This window comes from Dermacentor silvarum, chromosome 5, assembly GCF_013339745.2.
Source record: "Dermacentor silvarum isolate Dsil-2018 chromosome 5, BIME_Dsil_1.4, whole genome shotgun sequence".
Classification (NCBI taxonomy): domain Eukaryota; kingdom Metazoa; phylum Arthropoda; class Arachnida; order Ixodida; family Ixodidae; genus Dermacentor; species Dermacentor silvarum.
The window spans coordinates 111576708-111597716 of record NC_051158.1 but is presented as its reverse complement, the minus strand read 5'-3'; the positions used below and the strand labels follow the sequence as shown (position 1 = coordinate 111597716).

Genomic DNA, 21009 nt, shown 5'->3' with positions numbered 1-21009 from the left:
CCCTCAAGCGAAGCGAAGACCCCAGATTGTTTCAGAATCCTGCAAGCTAGCGGCGCAATTCTGCCCCGCATCTAATTTCTATATGCAGTTTGCGAATCCGTAATGATGTATTCGGAATTAGGATGCGAAGCTGCCATAGCAATCGCCACCTCTTCCAATTCTGCAATTTTCCCGTGCCGAACAGAAAGTCCACTGACCGTTTTCCCTTGATGCACAACCGCTATTGTCGAGACCCCTCCTACAGGACCCGCAGCATCCACGAAGAAGGCTCCCTCTATTTTAGAATAGATCCCGTCCATCTTCTTGGCTCTCGCCCTCCTTCTTGCTTGATGATGTTCAGGGTGCATGTTTTCGGTAGGGGCAGTGTCGCAAACTTGCTCCTCCACTCTTTCTGGATGTCTTGTCTTGCTGCCGTGTGGTAAGGGCAGCTGATTTTCAAGTCCTCCAGCACCTTGCGCCCCGTTTTTGTTCCTGCCAATCTGGCATATTGATTTAATAGGTGGGCCTCAATCAGCTCATCTGTTGTGTTGTGTACCCCCAACTGCAGCAAGCGCTCCGTAGATGTTTTGACCTCCCAGCGCCTTCAAGTATGCTGTTCTAAGCATGACATCGAAATGATTTAAATCGCACTTCCTCATTCGAAGGTACGGAGCCACGTACACGATTCGGCTGAGTATAAAGGCTTGGACCAACCGAAGAGTGTCGTTTTCCATCATCCCTCTCGTCTTATTGGTGATACGAGTGATCATACGTATTACTTGTTCGCATGTCGTACGGAGCTTAGCAATCATTTCTGAGTTGGCACCCTTGTTGCTAAGCAATAGTCCCAGGATACGCAATGTCTCCACTTCAGGGATTGCGGCGTCGTGAACCCTAATTTCTACCGTGGCTTCATCTTGTCGTCTGCGCATGATGAAAAGAGCCGATTTTTCCGGAGAGCAGTGCAGTCCGCACTCCTCGGCATATCTTTGGACCTTCGAAGCAGCCTCTTGAAGCGCCTCTTCCATCTGCCCCAGACTGCCCTTGGTCACCCAAATAGTGATGTCGTCTGCACAGAGGGCGTGCCGAATTCCCTCTATGCGATCGAGTTGTTCCGGCAAATTCATAAGGGCGATGTTGAAGAGCAGAGGAGAGAGGACTGCTCCTTGTGGCGTACCCCTAGTGCCCATAGGGATTGGTTCGGATCTAAAATCTCCAATCCTTACATGAGTTCGTCTGTCTTGTAGAAAGTCTCTGACGTATTCAAAAGTCCTTCTTCCACATTGTGTCTTCCGCAGGTTGTCCAGTATTTTTGAGTGCTTCACATTATCGAAAGCACCCTTGAGATCCAGGGCTAAGATGGCTCTACTTTTGTGTTTGCTGGGTGGGTCAATAACTTCCATCTTGAGCTGCAACACTACGTCTTGCGTGGATAGGCGCTCCCGAAAGCCAAACATGGTGGGGGGCATCAAATCGTTTTCCTCCAAATACGCGGAAAGCCTGGCATGCACTGCTTTCTCCATCAGTTTGCTGGCACATGAAGTGAGCGAAATCGGACGGAGGTTGTTAATGCTTACCTCTTTGCCCGGCTTAGGGATAAAGCTGACGTCTGCCGATTTCCACGCCAGGGGGAGTTTGCCAGTTCTCCAGCACTCATTGATGTAATCCGTCAGGTGGCTTAGCATCATCTTGTTAATGTTGGCAAGCAAGCCTACCGTGATTTTGTCATGTCCTGGCGCCGTACCTCTTCTCATGCTTAGTAACGCCGCCTGTATTTCTTCTTCATCGAAGTCTCTGTCGAGTTCCGCATTATCCTTGCCTTGATAATGTTGTTCTTGGCCAAGGTCCACGCGTATTCCTCTGCTTGTTGTGTGATTTCAGCGATTTTGATTTTAAGCTTGCGATTTAGTTTTTGCTTCTTCCATCTTCTGTTGAGGCCTCTCCTGGCCTCCCAAAGGTGGAGCAGGTGATTGTCAACTGCCGGGACATCCTCTGAGGTCTGCAGCGTTTTCGTGACTTTCTCCCTGGCAGCTAGCAGCGATTCAGCCCACTTCTCATATTCTTCTATAGGCGAATTAAGTTGAGGATCCTTGGACTCTCGAAAGAGCGACCAATCCGCAAGCCGGGCTTGTCCCCTGTGTTTGCGATGCTTGTTGTGGTCTAGGCAGATACGAAGTATATAGTGGTCACTGCCTAAGGCTTCGTGCGTATTATGCCATTCGCAATTTTTAACATTCTTTACTGTGGTTAAATCGGGGTATGTGTCTCTTCACACGCTATTGCCTATTCTCGTAGGATGCTGCGGGTCCGTCAGAATAGTAAGATCCATATCCGATATTGCTGCTGCCAATTTTATGCCTTTTAGGTTCTCGTTGTTGTAACCCCAGAGAAATCTGTACGCATTAAAATCCCCCACTATAATGAGAGGCGCGGGTTTTGCTGCCTGCGCCGCTTTCTGAAAGATTTTGTCAAAAACTGCAGTCCTGTGTTTGGGCCGGCTGTATACATTTAGTATGTACGCTCCTTTACTGGAACGAGTGTTAGGGAGAATACAAATAAACACATGTTCTATGTCAGCATTGAGCTCTAGGTCTATTGTTGAAGCCGTACTATTCTTATGTACAAGTATGCAGGTCGAATTGTTAGTTTGATGCGTAGTGTACGACCTGAGTTTAGCTTCCACATTAACGTCTTGTAACGCGATTACATCCGGCCTCTCGTCTAGAGAGTCCACATACTGTTGCAATGATTCCCGCTTACGTTTAAAACTCCTACAGTTCCATTGTAATATTGTCAGTTTAGTTTGACGAGCCGTGTTGCAGACTGGAAGAGGTTAGTCCGTGTTTTTCTGTACTCAGGTCAAGCGTGTCATCACATGCAATCTGCCTGGTACCCATTTTGCCTGTCAATCTGGGTGTTTTCGTGCGCGAGCATTCAGCGAATTCCTGTAACTTACGGTCAATCCTAATTTCATAAGCTTGGAGTTTTGACAGATGTGGCTCCAGCACCGTATGTATTGTCCGCTCTGCCATTCCTTGTATGTTCTGCTCAATTGTTTTGCTTAGCGTCTCTTCAATTCTTTCTACGCTAGCCTGTAGGCTTGGTAGCATGCGCGATTCCATTTTTGCGATTTCCTCCTGCATTCGCTTTTCCATATTTTCCATCCATTTACTGAATTTCTGTGTAATTGCGTCCGCGTCTCGGTGCCCCGTACACTCCGCTATCGAAGGTACAGCTGCCAACGCTACGCCGTCGCCCGACGCTCCTCGCCCGATTTCTGACGTCGCACTACCTGACGGCGGCGGAGGAGGGTTGTCCTCCTCCATCGCTTGCGCGGAAGGTACCTGCGGTGGTATACGGTTCTCTGGAGCGTTCGCTGCGGTCTTCTCTCTAAGTTTTTGTATTTCTAGCCTGAGCCTTTCGTTCTCAGCCCTAAGTTTCTCATCAGCCAACGTGAGGGGAGGGGAGGCAACCACATCTGCCCAGCTCACCTTGTTGCTGCTCGTTTTGTTTCCGCGTCTGGGGTCTGGTTCGGGCCCATCATGCGTGTCTGCTGGACGACCGCCTCCCCCAGGGCCCCCGCTGAAGGCTCTCCCATGCGGTCGAGGCGAAGGGGTCTCCCCCGGCGTTCGAGCTTGCAAGTCAGGGGCTCGTTACAGAGTTCTTGGATTGAGGTTGCTGATTGGCTTTTCCATTGACGGGTTTCCGCCCGGCTCCAGTTCCAGCACCTCCTCTCCTATATTTTTGGTTGCACTGGATGGACCCCGTGAGTTGAGGGCCCCCGCAAATGAGGCAACTGGGTTGACACTTGTGGTCCTCTTGTAGATTTGTCTCACCACAAGCCCGGCATCGGCCGGTCTGCGGATTAGGGCAAACGTCGGGCCGATGTCTAATCGTGCCACAGCGTGGACAAGCTGGTGTCGTCTTGCGGTAGAGGCGAACCAGCACAGCTTCTCCCCAGTAATAAACGTTGAAAGGCACCTTCCGGCCCTCGAACGTGATCGCTGCTACGTTGGTCTTTCCTAATTTTCGGACTCCTACTACTGGAGCCTCCGGTGAGTTAATGGCCTGAGTAATATCCGCTTCAGTGGCCTTAGGGTCCACTTGAATGACACAACGGCTTGTGTTGTCTGATGTCTTGAGGTAGGCTTGAACAGCTCGGGTCTGTCCTCCGAGTTCGAGCTGTCCGATCGCGACGACCTGACGAATAAGTTGGGCATTCTTGATGCCATTAATAATTATATTCTGGTCCCAGGCCGGCCAAATAGCGAGCGCCTGCGACGCCCGCGGAATGCTGGCGGCAGCGTACATGGCTTCCCCGATCTGGTTGCTGCCCCTAAATTGTGCGAGGTTGAGAGTTCCCTTTGGCTTGATGATAATCACAGCTTCTTCCGCTCCAAATCTGGGCATAACTTGTGGCTTCCAGCGTTTACTTTGAGCTTGCTTACCCAGCGCCGAAGCGGTGTCGTCGCCGTCACTGCCACCACCGTGGCTAGGGCTTCTTTGTTGTTCGCAACTGGCGCGTCTCGAGGTTGCTCGTTCCCACTGTTCTAATTTCTTCTGGATGGTATACTCCGTAGTTTTATCATAAACTGGCGTCTCCGCGCTCGAAAGCTCCATTTCTCGCATGCTGTCTGGGTCGTCGCCCGGTACAAGAGCCATGGCGGCCGCGTCTGGTGCCGCCTCCGCGGCCTCCGCGTCTACGGCGTTCACGTGGTCGAAGAATAAAGTCCCGTAGAACTGCCAAAAATTGGCCCACCTGGATAAGAATGCTGTTCACGGGTTCCTGGTATCTTCACGAATGCAGTCCAACTGGTTTCGGGTGGTGCAGACCAAACGTTTGGCGATAGGACATCCATTCGGCGGAGCCGACGTGAAACGCGTCCGCTCTCCTTGACGGCTCGCAGCGCCCTCCGCGCAGATAGACATAATGATGTTTGTAAGACAGCTATACCCCTATCGTAGAAATGTCTTCTTAAGTCGTCATCTGCGATTGCTGTTTAGGTTTTATGAAGAGACTTACGCTTACTATTGGCGGAAGTACTGAAGTTCGCACCTGTGCTACCTTTACATAGGTGCATTTTTTCGACTACAGCGCTCGTCTTTGCAGCGGCGGGCATCGCAAGCTTGCTGATCTTACAAGCAGTTTTAGCTTTGTGAAAACGCTTTTTTCGTAAGGTTTTTCTTACGCCAAAATTTGTTCGTAAGTTCTCTTACTGAATTCCGCCCCTAAAGTTTATTACGAATACATTCCACAAAACTGCGCCACGCATGCGTAGAAAACCAAGAGCTGTAACGAGGCGGAGCTTTATGGAATGTATTCGTACTAAACATTAATTGTAAGTCCAGCATTGTCTTGGGCGTTTGTTTTATTGCGATAGCAATTATATCGAAACTCTAGGCCAATTTCTGCTGTCGTTGTCGCTGCCGTCATTGCCGTCGCCATGAGGTTCCGTATAAAGGCATCGTCAAGTTTGTTCCAACGATGCTTGTTCTAAGGCGATGTGGTTTTTAATATCACTAGAGTTACGTGATGCATTGCAATATGCGTGGTAATTAATTAAAAACTTGATTACTGAAATTTTGGTAATAGGTAATGCTGCGTTTTGATTTTTCCCACTTAGTTCCCGCTTCTTCCAGTTATCCAGCTCAGTGAGTAGATTTGTGCTTTACGCAATAGGTGGTATGTAAAATTATGTTAATGGTGACAAAACAAATATGATACTTCCAGGTAATTTTTGATAATAATAGTCTTCTTATTGAGATCCGTCTGAATTATTATTATTATTATTATTATTATTATTATTATTATTATTAGCTCCCGTATTAAAGACAAAACTAATTTTTAAGATGGCAATAAGATTAGTTTTGTACAGCCCAGAAACTTTCGCTTCTCATAGCTTCTCTCAAAGAAAGCAAACAAATGGTTCTTTCGTTCGAAAACGAAGCGTTAAATGTAGTAGCAAGGTATAAGGTTGTGGTGGAGCTCCCCTAACGGTGACCTAATACCAATACGCGAAGGCAACATATTACCGTGTCGTGACGTAGCAAGCGATATAAATGGTGCGGCGCGAGAGGAACAGCGCACTGATCGACATCGGCCGTCTCAGAACGCTCGCGCACTGAATCGTGCCGGTCGCGGTGCTACAGGCGTCAAACATCCGTGGTGCACGAGATGAGACCGACGGAAATCTGTCGGAGTTTTTTCGGCTCACTCAAATAATTCCATAGCTTTATTTTCACGTTAACTGTGCCTTTAACTGAAACCATTGCATGCACCATTATGTATGCACCCAGATGCTAGGTGTTAACATTATAGAGCGCGCGAAAACGCTCATACCATTCGATGCTTTAAATCAGATATCTTGTCGGGGTTGGAAGTTAACCTAAGATGAGTAGGCTGGTGGGCTTTGGAGCCCACGGTAAGACCACAGATGAGGCGATGGAGGACGGCATGGGTTGGGTCTCTTTTGAAGCGAGAGAAGCACAGAGCAAAATTAGTTTTGAAGAAAGACTCAGGAACATAGATGAAGATAAATGGGCGTTTAAAGTGCACAATAATTTGTGCCTGAAAAGCGCGGACACAGAATGGAGGAAGAGGTGAAGAAAGTTGGCATCCAAGTACAGGATAATCGAAACTGTAAACAGGCAACCTGGAGTCATCAAAAAGAAAGTGAGTGACACAGAGACAGTGAATTATTGCAAGGAATAGAAACAAGAATAACAATGGATATGTACAAGAATTAGAAGGGAAAATCTTTTTCATAATGCAAAGGACAGTGCCTTGCTATTTGAGGCTCGAGAGGGTTGCCTAAGGACCAAAACATACCGGAGCGAATATTCGGAAGTAGATGAGGCATGTGTATGCTGCAGTAAAGATCCGGAGACCACTCAGCACATTCTAACGGAATGCGAAAGGATTCACCTAGCGAGAACCGTAGGTAACGTACAACTTTCAGAGGCGATTGGGTGTGGCAGGAAACATCAATCGCTCAGCCGTAGAGATGAGCAAGGGACGATTAGAATATCGGTAGAAAAAAAAAGCAGGGAAGAGATTGATACGACCTGATCGCTTAAAATCATAGGTAGCTGTACAAGGTAAATTTTTGAAAAAATAAACCATTAATGAGAGGTATACAAAGTGCTACACAATAAACATGTATACTATACCTCATTAAATCCAGCAGGCTAGGTGACTATTTGTAACCGCCCCGTTTCAAGGGAGATAACATTAAATCATCAGCATCATCACAGAACCACTTCAAAGAATCGAGGCACACCTCGGGTATTATCTGAAATTCACTTCTCAACATGGTTTTTGTGTTATACGAAACTAAGCAACATCGTGGAGAAGTTGCCATAAACTTATTTTCAGCATATTTGTGTAAAAATTGCTGTAAAATGTGTCGTCGTTTCTCTTTCTATTTTTGTACTTATTGTGGCATTGAAACGTGAACGCGTCTGGGCAATTGGCAAATATTTATATAAGAAATTTACCCTACATTTCATTGTAGTGCATTTGTCTTACGTCTACCGCAAATGCCTAGCTTCAATAATTTGGAAAGAATGTGTATAAAGGTCCGAATATAAGGCAGAAATTTGTGTTGTTAATACGTCTCCCTGTCACTGCATCGAAGTTCACCATCCATACCACAGACTGGACCTGTTTTAAAAATGTCCGTCTGCCAGACGGCGTAGACATAGCATAGGCAGCATCATGAGAGCCCCGGTTTGTCCATTTATCGGACTAAGGCCGCTATCTTGTACGCGCTCGAAAAGTCGACATTCAGTTTCGCCTTACGCGATTGGCATGGGCCGCGATATTGGCGCGGACTGTGGAATTGCGTGAGACGAAACGTAACATCGGCTTTAGGAACGCGTACAAGATAGCGGCCTAGCGCCCAAATTTCTTCTGTGATGACAGTTGTGCGTGTTAAATTACTAAAACTCACCTTTAGGATAGAATATACTCAGGTGTAGTATTGCGAAACTAGAAATTGATCCTGAACTCCTTCAAATTTCTTCCAGGTTAATATTTCTATACAGTTGACTGCTACAGGAATTAGCTGCAATAAAATGAAAAGACTGCTGGCTGTTCTGCTGACATTATTGGCAATCTATGTGCCATACACTTACCAATGTAAGTAAAGCTTTGCGTAAAAAGTTGATGTTTTGTACATTTGTTGTAATTTACTGCCATTATACATTTTATTCCACTAGGAAATAGGATGCAAAAGCAGCGCACTTGTTACATTTTTTTTTCTGCAGAACCTATATGTTACATAGGATTCTATGTGAATGTAACCGGCGTTAGTCATGCTAGGTATTTTAGGGTTGTATACGTTACTCCCCATTTACATGGAAAAATTAGAGGTCATTAAAATAGTTAGCTACATTTTATGTTGTTATTTTTCGGAAAGATTTCTAATAACGAAGTTTATTTTCATGTTCTACCAGCTTTCACAAAAGTTAAAGAATATATTGTGGCACGTAGGTAATGATTTTAGGTGGTCTAAGTAGATGGCGTGCAGATGCCAGCAGTTATAAAATATCTTAAGGGTTGACTACGAGAAACGCCAAAGATACCGCACAACCTCTATTGCAAGTGTGCCGGGCAGCGAAAGACGGTGTAGAAAAAAGTCACAGGCCTGCACGGCACACGAAGCACAGTTACAGTGTAAGCTGGTGGAGCGGCTCATGAGTAGCTCCAATTTGGGCACCCCACACAATATGGTCTTCGGGGCAGTCTGCTCGCCTTGTTTTGACGAGAACGATCTCAACTCTCCGCCCGGCGTCGACGGCGAGCTGCAGCTTGTAATGCTCTCTCCACAGAAGTCTGCTGAGACCGATCAAGCCTTACAACTACAACTTACATGTCAGGCGCGCCGCGTTTGCAGGCACCTAAACTAAATGGCGCCACGATACTGGCGGAGGCTTGGCAGCTCGGGAGCGCGTTGATTGCCCGCCTCCTCTAAATCGCTTATCGTCGTCTGCGCCTCCGGACGCTCCGTTTGCAGACATGTTACCTAGATGGCGCCACCATACTGGCGGAGGCTCGAGTCGTGTCACCCTGCGTTTGCTTTAGAATATTTTCCGCAGCCCGATAGCAAGTGCTTGCGCGGGTTCGATGCCGGCGCGAATCGGGTACTTTTTTCGCGTTTCCGGCGATAGCGGTTACGCGGCCGCCGGCGGCGGCATTATCGCGACCCGAAATGGCTGTTGGAATGAGCCCATAACAGCTTACGCTGTAAAAGGCAAAGGTGAAGCTCTTGGCGTAACCACGACGCATTTCGTAGGCTTCAGTAGAGGAGTTGGCATACAAGGAACCTTTATTCCGCAAGCTGATCAAGAAAAGAAAAATAGATGGAGAGCGTCTATGCCGGCAGTAGTGCTCGCTTCCTAACAGCATACCTAAGCAATATTTTAAATCATCTTATATCCCCTAATATTTATCCAATTTTTTTTGCGGTGCACCCTGATATTTATTACTTCCATTGTACGTGTAAACGTATAAATGGGGCCGGTTCAGAGGCTATTGAACGCTCCTACGATGGCGCGGTTGCGGCCACTAGAGTTAATTTCCTGCAGCATAAGTGCAGCATGAATATTTTCAAACAAAAACGCACAAGTTATACTACTTACTTCTGATGAGAAGTTTCATCCACAAGAAAGTAGCACAAAACAAGAAAGGAAACCCGTTATTTTTTAAGGAAACTGAGGTTGGGAGTTCAAAAACATTCATACTGCTCTGTGGACTCAACGCATGACTGAAGCACTTCTACGTTGGTGGCTCTACGTTCGGAGGTAACAAAAATGCTACAAGATTGCAGTGCGAAGCCAAAATATTCAACAACTTGAACCGGACAAAGGCTCAATATTGCAAATAGGTTCTGCTGCAATCCCTAAGGTAGGAACTGTTTCCCGAACAGTTCCCGGAATGTGTAATGCTTCGGAGCTTGCACTTTCGTGCTGGTGATGGTTGGATACAAATTTTGCTTATTTAAAGAAAGATCCTTGTACGTAGCGTACTCGGCAGAACTAGTTTTGGCACAATGAACACGTTTTAATCAAAGTTAAAATTATGTGTATCCATAGAAATCGCCGGAATCTTAAGACACAATAATTTTTGATGGCATGCATCACGATCGTAAAAATTGGCGTTGAATCAATTTTTTTCAGATGATTGGCGGCTTTAATTGTATTAGCAATCTCTCTTATGGTTGGTGGTTTGACGTTTTCTGTAATCATTTGAATGAAAGTAAGAATAACTGAAGTGACGTACACAGTGACTCAAGTTTGCATCAAAGAGGTTCATTGAAGAGTGGCACTTACACCGTGGCAAATACCTAGGGACACAAGTTGGCGCGAAAAATGGCTGTTGAGGAGTGACACATACGCAGTGCTTAGAGCCCAGTGACCCCAAGTTGGTGTCAAAAAGGTTCATCGAAGAGCACAATAGACGAACACTTTTTAGCCTAGTTGGCCAAGCTGATCGGATGGTTGGTTTTGAACCCGATCCTTCATCACAGGAGGCCATGGACCCAACCTTTCGGGAATGCGTTAAGGCGCGGACATACATTCCTAGCTAAATAGATACTAAGAGACCTACCGCAACCTCGGCGAAGTTTCCGAAAAATGCGGATTGCATTATCACAGAGGGTTTATAGTTCTCATGGTGCAGATATAATTCCATGTACGGCAGCATGTAGCGAGAAGTAGGAAACGTGAGATATGCGGTTTAATCGTGCATTCGAACCTGCAGACAAACGCGTGGACCGATCGAGACGTTGGTAAATGAATTTTAGGTTCGCACTGAGCAATGAACGCACCAGTCATGACGTATAAACCAGTTGCAGTACGCATGTTTTCGCGCTCTAAAATTATACGCGCTGACGTGACGCTTAATGGTGGTTTCCATCGCAGCACCACAGATGTGTAGAAGACGACCTGCTACATCTACTTCGCGAATCGCCGGCAGGCAAACCTGCAGAATGAGTCAGACAAGATAGGTCCAAAGGAGTCCCTGCAATGCGACAGCTTAATAAAATTCGGCTCCTCGACGCATTTGACGGCACTGACTCCAGGTTAAGCCGTACTTACAAGTAACTTGGAAACCCGTTAAAATACACATATAGAGCACTGGTGTCCAGATTGGTGCTTGTATTAGACGAAGCGAAGTGTAGCTCACGACCTTTCAAAACAGAGCCCGGCGGACGCACATGCAGCTATATACTTCAGCAATGCAGCGTCTGCCCACCCTTCGTTGTCTGGCAGATATGCATCCGGCTACTCGAGACGAACGTACAGTCGACCTATTCTTCAACGGTACCGCGCGAGCGTCGACTAGCCTAAAGTCCCTATATAAGAAATGTACCACCATCTACTCTTTCCTCCGTCGTCTCCTCTCCTAAAGAGCGTGATTTTTTCTTTATTTTTTGCTTGCGAAAGCAAGTCGACTGTGCCGGCCCTAGAAAGTCCACGTTGAAACTTTCAGACCGGGCGCGTGCCGCCGCCGGCAACTGCGGCTGCGCAGAGGACTTTCAACATGGCTCTGAGGCGGAAAAAAAAAACAAAATATAAAGAAGTCAAAACGCACGCTATCATCGTCTAATCGGAGATACAGGAGAGAGCGAAGCGGCGTTCATCAAAGAATGGCGGTATTTTTCTTATATAGGGACTTTAGATAGCCGGCCAGTCAGCGCCTTCTAACGATGTGAAGCGACGAAATCAGCAGCAGTAGCGCATGCGCACAAAGTTCACTCGAAGCGCCAGTTTGTGCAGCGATAATCAGTTACCGAGCCGCACTAGGGCTGAGTCTAGAGTGCGAGTGAGTGAAATAACTTTATTTTGGTCCAGAAAATATAAAATATTTTAAGGTTGAGTGCGCCGGACGAGATGCTTCCGCTGGGGCCCCGTGTGTCAAAAAATTATGCGAGGGCCCTTCGAGCGAACTGAATTGGGGCGGAGACGCGTTCTGTGGCAGATTCAACGTACTTTCTCAGCAGGCGCTGAGACCGATTTAGCTTGTACGCTCTTAAAATAGGACTTTATTTCATCTTCCACACCATTTCGCCACACACACGCGCTAGTGAGCGCGCATTCGTTGCTCACACGCCCTCTTTTTGTTGTAGAAAAATTGTGCAGTACATTTTTTTAATGTCTGTATTTGCTTTGGTGTGCCTACGACTCTTGTTGGGGGTTACAAATTGCAATTATACCCCAGTGAACTGCTGTTTTCAATGCCGTTTTCTAAGTTTACCCAAATTTTGTCACAGCATCCCCGTCAAGCGGCCATACATACCGTGAACGTAAGTAAGCCAATTTTGTTTTGTAAATGCGAAGCATTCAGTGGCAACCATTTGCCACTTTGACAGTATCTATTTATGTATCTATCGAGTCACCTACGTCTTGGTGCTCTCATGGTAGTTTGGTTAACTTGGTAGGTACCAAAATTGGGATACTATGACAAGAGTGTATGACGAACATAAATGATAGGTCATGACATGAATATCATGACATGTGTGTCATGTAGGTCATGAAACAGCCGCCTACTTCTTGGTGCTTTCATGGTCGCTTCGTTAGCTTGGTATGTACGTAACTAGAATGGGTTCAGACGTGGGCACTAAGTGAAGGAAACACTAAAGGATGATGGTGAAAGTGCTAGTCATGAGCATGACACAGGAAAAATGACAATGATTCGGCAAAAAAAGATTAACACTCAAAAACCCCTGTAATGGGTTCAGACGTGAGCACTAAGTGAAGGAAACACTAAACGACAATTGTGGAAGTCATGGTCATGAGCATGACTCAGCAAAAATGACAATGACTCGGCGAAAAAAGATTAACACTCAAAAACCCCTGTAATGGGTTCAGACGTGGCCACTCTGGGACGGGAACACTAAAGGATGATGGTAGAAGGCATTGTCATAAGCATGAATCCACAAAAAATGACAATGACTCAGCGACAAAATATCAACACTCAAAACCCATGGAATGGGTACAGACATGGGCTCTAAATGAAGGAAGCATTAATTGACGATAGTGGAAGTCATAGACATGAGCATGACTCAGCAGGAATGACAATGCCTCAGCGAAAAATGATTAACACTCAAAAACCCCTGTAATGGGTTCAGACGTGGGCGCTGTTGCGTTGCGCACCGCTTATCAGCCGGCGCCCAAGTCTGGCTCATCTGTTCCGGACGATAATCTGTTTCGCGCATGTGCGCTGATGTTTTCCCTCGCCCTTTGATCACGGCGTTCGTTTATAAAGGACTGCGGATCACGCCGTTGGCGGATTCTTTTGTACACCTTCTTTCGGCAAGCATGCCGCATTAAAACTACGTTCTTCCTTCTCCCGGCGTCTTCTTCTCCCGGCTTGGAACCGAACTCGGCCAAACGTAACAGCTGGTGGCAGCGGTGAAATGGCGGACCCCCGGGAGCGCTGCGGCAGCAGCCGGTGAGGCTTTGGCTTTGTACTCTGGTACGCCGAGTGTTATAATTTCCAGTCAGGGAAATAGGAAAGGCGGCTTAGAGGACTTTTGTCACAGTTACGGTAGTGAACATGGATTTGAATAGCTTGCTAAAGGTAGATTTGTTGGCCGTAGCAGACGAGCTCGGCTTAGAGCTTAGCAAAGCTATTCGGAAACCCGAAATTGTGGGCAAAATTTCAGCCTGTGGGGCGAGTGCCGACGAAATTGCTGAAGCAGTTGATGAAGTGCAGAGGAAACGCAAAGTGAGAGAAAGAGAGGAGGAACTAAAACAATGCCAATTGGAGCAGCTAAAGCGGTCTCTGACCACTGAGGCAGAGCCGAGAGCCGTCAATTATGACATGAGAGGTTTTCTTCAGCCTTTTGTTATTGGTAGTGAATTGGGGCTCTTCTTGACAAACTTTGAACGCACTTGCACAAGAATGGACTTTGAGCTGACGTCCTGGCCTCAAAGACTTCTGAGTTTGTTGCCGGCGGAAGCCGCAGAAATTCTAGCTAGGTTAAATGCCGAAGAAGCGGAATGTTACCAGGACGTAAAAAGGGCCTTGTTAGCAAAGTACAAGTTGTCGCCTGAAGCTTTCCGGCTTAAGTTTAGGAAATCGGTTAAGAAGCCGAACGAAATCTACTCGGAGTTCGCGTACAGGCTAGCAAGCTTCCAAGAAAATTGGCTAAAAGGTGCTGACGCGTTCGAGGACAAGGCAAAAATGTTTGAGGAAATCTGCCTAGAGCAATTTTGCTCGACGCTTCCTGAAAAACTGAGGGAATGGATTCTCGATAAGCCAGATGTGAGGACGGCCCGCAAGGCAGCAGAGTATGCAGATGACTACTGCGCAAAACGCCGTTCTTTTGACGCAGAAAGAAACATGCGAGGCGCACGAGGCTCTACAGCAGAGCAGAAGGAATTTAGAAAATCTGAGAAGAAAGATAACAATACCACAAAGCAGGAATCTTTGGATTCACAGTTAAACCAATCTTTTGAGGCGCGGAAGCCTATCTTGTGCTTCAAATGCCAGAAACCAGGACACGTAGCTGCGGGGTGTCGCGTTCCAAAGGTATCGCCGATACAGTTCGTTATGGAGCAGGGCGAAGATTTGCTGCAACCTTACCTACATGATATGGAAGTTAACGGCCGAGAATGTAAGGTCTTGCGCGACACAGGTGCAACGTATGATGTGGTGCACTCTTCCCTAGTAAATTCTGGTGACTTCACAGGTGATTACGTGTGCTTAAGGCAAGCCTTGGAAGAAGGCACCCTGAGCTTGCCAGTAGCAAACGTAACATTGAAAGGGGCGTTCGGTGAAATTAAGACCGAAGCAGCTGTCTCGGATAACGTAATGCCTCAGTGTCCATATTTGCTATCAAACAGAACGGCAAACGAATTGCTGAATGCAGGCGTAACACTTGATATGAACCCTGTAATGGTTGTCACGAGGTCGATGGCGAAAGAAACTGCCGCTCACCAAGAGCCGTCGTCACGCGTTGTCAGTGCCGAGGATCAAAAACGGGGTCAATCAGATAATGGCGATGAGGCAAGCTCAGACACGCATGAATCCGCCCACGAGGAAGGCGAACAGGCACCGTGTTTCATTCCACCCACGAGTTGCGATTTTCAGGCGTTATCTACCGTCGACAAAGCCACGTTGATCGAAGAACAGAAAACGGATTTAACCTTGACAAAATGCCGTCAAAGCGTCGCTAAGCAAGGTGCAGGCAGTGGCTCGTTCCATGAAAGAAATGGCGTTTTGTACCGCGACTTTCGGGGCAAGAAAGGCGCAAGCGCTGACCAAATCGTGGTCCCTCTAAAGTACCACGAGAACATACTGGAACTTTCCCATCGGGCAGGCTGGTCTGGTCATCTCGGAATTACCAAGACAAAAGCGAGGCTGCTAAGCGAGTATTACTGGCCAGGCTGCTTTAAAGATGTGGAGGAGTTTGTTCGTAGTTGTGACGTTTGTCAGCGAACTGGGAGACCACGACGGAAACGTGACGGAAACGCTGAAGGATGATGGTAGAAGTCATAGTCATAAGGATGATTCCACAAAAATGACAATGACTCAGCGAGAAGAGATTAACACTAAAAACCACGGAATGGTTCAGACGTGGGCACTAAGTGAAGGAAACATTAAAGGATGATCATAGAAGTCATTGTCATGAACATGACTCATCAAAAATGACAATGACTCGGCAAAAAATAATTAGGACTCAAAAACCCCTGTAATGGTTTCATATGTGGGCACTAAGTGACGGAAACACTAAAGGATGATGGTAGAAGTCATAGTCATAAGCATGACTCCACAAATATGACAAGGACTCAGCGAAAAATGATTAACACTCAAAAAACCATGGAATGGGTTCAGACGTGGGCACTAAGTGATGGAGACACTAAAGCACGATGGTGGAGGTCATAGTCATGAGCATAACTCAGGAACAATGACAGTGACTCAGCGAAAAAAGATTTGCACTCAAAAACCACCCGAATGAGTTCAGATGGGGGGGGGGGGGCACTAAGTGAGGAAACACTAAAGGACGATGGTGGAAGTCATAGTCATGAGCATGAGTCAGTAAAAATGAGAATGACTCAGTGACAATGATTAGCACTCCAAAATCACTTGAATGGGTGCGGAGGTGGGCACTCAGTGAACGAAACACTAAAGGATGATGGTAGAAGTCAGTCCTGAGCATGACTGAACAAAAATTACAATGACTCAGCAAAAAAAGATTAAAAATCGAAAACCACCCAAATGTGTGTGTGCATAAATGATAGGTCATGACATGAACGTCATGACTTATCATTTCTATGTCATGTCATAGCATTCATGTCATGACATGAGTGTCATGTAGGTCATGACACAGCCATCTGTTACGATTGGCCGAGTTCGGTTCCAAGCCGGGAGAAGAAGACGCCGGGAGAAGGAAGAACGTAGTTTTAATGCGGCATGCTTGCCGAAAGAAGGTGTACAAAATAATCCGCCAACGGCGTGATCCGCAGTCCTTTATAAAGGAACGCCGTGATCAAAGGGCGAGGGAAAACATCAGCGCACATGCGCGAAACAGATTATCGTCCGGAACAGATGAGCCAGACTTGGGCGCCGGCTGATAAGCGGTGCGCAACGCAACAGCGCCTCCCCACGGAAGAGCACCAAGGGGGTAAAGAAGGCTTCACACGCACTGGTTTTTGCGAAAGGTTCATCGAAGACTTCGATGTAACGGCACTTTCGGAGATTTTCGCCAGATCAGCCGGCTGCGCGCTTGACGGTCAAGTCCGAGGTGCACAGAAGCGCCAAAGTACTTGGCGACCGATGTTCAAGGATCCGGCGAAGTGACGTCTGACCGTCCGAGGACAGATGACTCGGTGCTCGGTTTTCAAGTCGAAGGATGCGTCCTTTACGGACGCGCGCAGGGTCCGGTGGTCTCTCAGGCCGATGTGCGGAAATGTGGAGTGCATGGCGTGGCAGGAAACTGCAGGCGACGCCGAGGGCACGAATCCCGGGCCAGGGTCCTGGGCATAGGCGATACAGCAAGCACCGCCGCAAACACCGCAAACAACTGCCGAGTGCGGCCAGGCTAGACCCTCATATGCAGAGTGTTTTGGAAACCTTCCAATCGGAACAAAATTGGCTGTCGAGGACTTGCGACAGTTACGGTTCTATGCGAATACTGAATCAAGGCTTTGGTGCCACTAGGCCGACCGGCGCCGAGAGAGAGAAAGCCCTGCTGAGACCATCTGCATTTGCGTGCAGCGATCCTCTCTTATGTTTAACCGTAAACGCGTACGGTTGCAAACTGAGGCTCCAACGTAACAACCTGCCATTTTTGTTGGACATCTGTTGAAGCCACGTGAGCGGACGATGAAATGAATTCTGCTCCAGCCAAATAACAGGAAAGTTTTTCTACAGCCCAAACGAGGCACGCGCATTCCTTTTCTATGGTACTGTAAGCTTGTTCACGAGCAGACAGCTTTCGGCTGGCATACAAAATGGGATGCTCATGCCCGTGCTCGTCTTCCTGACTCAAAACTACACCTATCCCCTTTTCGCTTGCGTCACACTGCACAAGAAAGGGTTTCGAGTGGTCTGGGCTCGCCAGGACGGGCTTTGCGGTGAGAGCTACCTTCAAAGAATTAAAGGCCGCTTGTTTTGCTTCGTCCCATTGCACACGTGCAGGAGCGTCTTTTTTCAGCGAATCTGTAAGGGGGCTAGCAACCTGCGAGAAACACTTGATATAGTGTTGGTAGTAGCCTACCATCCCTAAGAAAGTACGGAGCTCAGTTTTCGTTTTCGGCTGAGGGAATTCCTTGATTGGCAGAACCTTTAAATCAAGTGGACTTCGATGTCCTTGACCTAATCTGTGACCTAGGTAGCAGACTTCTGAGCGACCTAACTTGCACTTCTGGGCTTTTAAAGTTAGGCCAGCCTCGCCAAGGAGACTTAGAACCTCCTGCAAATGGTTCACGTGCTCCGGCCAAGTATTTGAGAATACTGCGATGTCGTCGAGATACGGTAGTGCGAATGCCTCCGCTCCAGCTAGCACTTGATCCATGAGTCTCGAAAAGGCGAAGGGGGCATTTTTAAGACCGAAGGGAAGAACCAAAGGCCGGAACGTGCCGAAAGGCGTCACGAAGGCAGCCAATTCACTCGCTCGCTCTGTTAGCGGCACTTGCCAGTACCCCCGCACTAAATCGAGCGTAGAGATAAACTTAGCTTTGCTCACCTTTTCTACGCCTCGGTACTCCCATGATCGTCTCGTTAACTTGGTAGGCTCCCCGCACACTGCTTCGCATAACATCGATTCCCACAGGGCGTGGGATCTGCCGGCTTTTTTTTGTTTCCCACCCGCTTTTTGTAGGTGGAATATTAAACAACACGGAAAATAATTGAGTAAAACACCTATTATAGCGAAATTAACGAAGTTTATTAATTGAGTACCCGAAGAGGGGCAGCGGATAACAAAACTTCTTGGCAAATCAAAGGGTAGATAGACATACATATCCGCGACGTATTGACACGTGTATTTATTTACACTTTTTTCCTGGGATTGAATTTCACCGCCTAACCGAATGTTATAGCTCAGCCCAAGATGTGCCGACGTTATGTAGAACTTAATCGGAAGTTATCGTTGATTCTATCTTCTGTATATGTTCTCGCCGAACGTTCTGTAATCAGAATGTATACGCGACACGAATTGTGTAGTACTCTGGGCACACGGGTACCACCAGTTACGCTGGCACATTCGATGAGTCATGTATAAAAGCCAACGCGCTTGATACGCGCACCAAATTTTCGACGATCGCCGACTGTGTTCACCACTATCGTTGTGCTTTAAATGTCACTGGCTTTTAGGGTCACTAGTTCGCGAATTAACAGTTTATTTCGTCATTTATAGTTTTGCTACGATGTTCCTGATCGTCACTATAATGTGACAATACGTGTATAACATAAACAATTATCGCGTACTTTTATTGCACTATTTGAAAAAAGTTAAATCTCTCGACCGGAATTGGCATGTTTTCAGTAACAAGCACGGCACCACGTGTGTGGTGGTACCATGAAATCTGTCGCACCTGCTGGAAAGAGTCTGTGCTACTTGCGAGTTGATTGCCCTTTCGGAGGGGGTTGTTAACCAGAACATCAATGTACAGATTTAGTTTTAGACTTTGTACCACAAGTACTGCTATACCGTTTTAACTTAAGTACACAGGCGAGCCTCAAAGCAGGAACATTCGAACAGCGGTAGTAATAAAGTAGGATTGTGCAAACATGCAGCATTTCGAATAAAACGACGCGAAGCTCACTGCTTTTAAAGGACAAGTTCGGCGGACGCACGTGCGGTCAGTACACACGAGCGTGCCTGAAATCCAGGCGGGCAACAGCCAGACCCCGGTGTCATTCGGGGTTCGTGTTGTTGCGCGGCTCTATCGCTCGTGGATACACATGTCTCATATTCCAAATACCACCTGCCTCGGAGGACAAAGCTTTCTTCGGAGAGCGGCGGCGGAGCCCTATGCAACGCATCGATGAACAGCTTCCAGCGTCGAACTGTAGGCAGCTGCGTAAATTGGGTGCCGCCAGCAATTCTCTAAAGAAGAGGCCCACTCATGGGAGCACGCACAGCACTTTCGAGCGATAGCCTGTGGCTGGAGGACTTATCGCGGATGGAACTAGAGTGTGCTACAATTCTAGTACACTCTACATAAAACCAGCCCCAAGAGAACCAATAGGTTTTCACGGCCAATAGGAATCACGGCTATGATGGGACGCTAATATAAACAACAATGTTAGAGAAAGGATATTACCTATGTGCTCAGACTGGATCGGGGAGACTGGGAAGACCAATAAAAACTCCGTGGCTCGTCTGGCGATCTTGAGCGTGTCTGCAGGGGACATGAAATAGAAACATATAGGCCTTATCGAATAGTACTTGCTATTCAGATCGTATTAGATTGCAGAATTCACTAAATAAATTATGTAATAGTCGTTTATGTTCGAACGTATAGCGCATAACTGCACTTTGAATTTTAGCCGTCGAATAACTGGTGCAAGTTAGGGGGAGGAGGAGGAGGAGGAGAGAAAGAGAAGGCAGGGATGTTAACCAGAAATGCGTCTGGTGCAAGTTAGGACTGTTCAGAATGACTCTGCTGCTGGAGAGTCGTAGGCACTACGCAATGGCGCGTCAGTTCCTGAGCGAATAACTCACGGGGGTAAATAACTTCTCCTTAATAATTTCCTAGCTGTTCCTCAATATAAACGGCCCGTTTTGAGGCAGCCTGTAAATATTATAACTCTATTCAGGCAAAAACATTTTTCTGTGGACAGCCTTCCCATGTTACTAGCAGCATGATCATGGTACTGCCAGTAGACAGCCGATGTGTCGAGTGAAGCAATCCGGGGATGTTGGGCGACCTATATCCAGTTGAGGCGACGTTGATGGTGGAGGAAGCAATGTTACACAACCTTCGTCAATGAAAGGTGATCCATGCGCGCTGTGACCAGAAAGGTGATGCGTTGCGGTGAAGAAAGCGGTCGAAATTTGTGATACGCTGGCCTTTGATGTCGCACCGACGAAGAAAATTCAAAAGTTTTGAGTTTTCAATCACTAAGGCATCTGTCGTTCTCCAGGAGAGTGGAAGGAGGCACACCGAATGAATTTCTGAAACCCTAAACAGGTCAAGGCGTGAGGTGTTCTCATCGTTTCAACAAAAAAAAAGAAAAATGTTAGCTATGGACTCATGGTTTGTCGATTTCGTACCTCTCAAACACCCACTTTATCTGTTGAGTGGCTACGTTACCTGCGAACATGAGGTCACGAATCTTAGTTTTGGCCACTTGGCAGTGTTCTCATGGACCGTAATAGAAAAACGTTAGTCTGCTAAGCAATAGGAGATTGAAGAGCCATGAGTACTCCAAGGTGTCAGTTTTCAGTCACTACGGCATTAGTAGTTCTCCCGCAGAGTGGAAGAATACGCCCAGAATCACGTGCTGAAACCTAAAACAGGTGAAGACGTGAGGTTGTCACAATGTCTGAACGAAAATGTCAAAAGGTTTTC

General features: G+C 47.0%; 1 long non-coding RNA gene across 1 annotated transcript in view; it reads left to right on the top strand.

The window, feature by feature from the left end:
• Positions 1-8006: 8006 nt before the first annotated feature.
• Positions 8007-21009, top strand: part of LOC125945949 (uncharacterized) — a 39789-nt gene continuing 26786 nt past the window's right edge. Inside the window, exons 1-2 of the long non-coding RNA XR_007467254.1 lie at positions 8007-8119; positions 12255-12287. This is a non-coding gene — a long non-coding RNA (uncharacterized LOC125945949). The remainder of the gene's footprint in view (positions 8120-12254; positions 12288-21009) is intronic.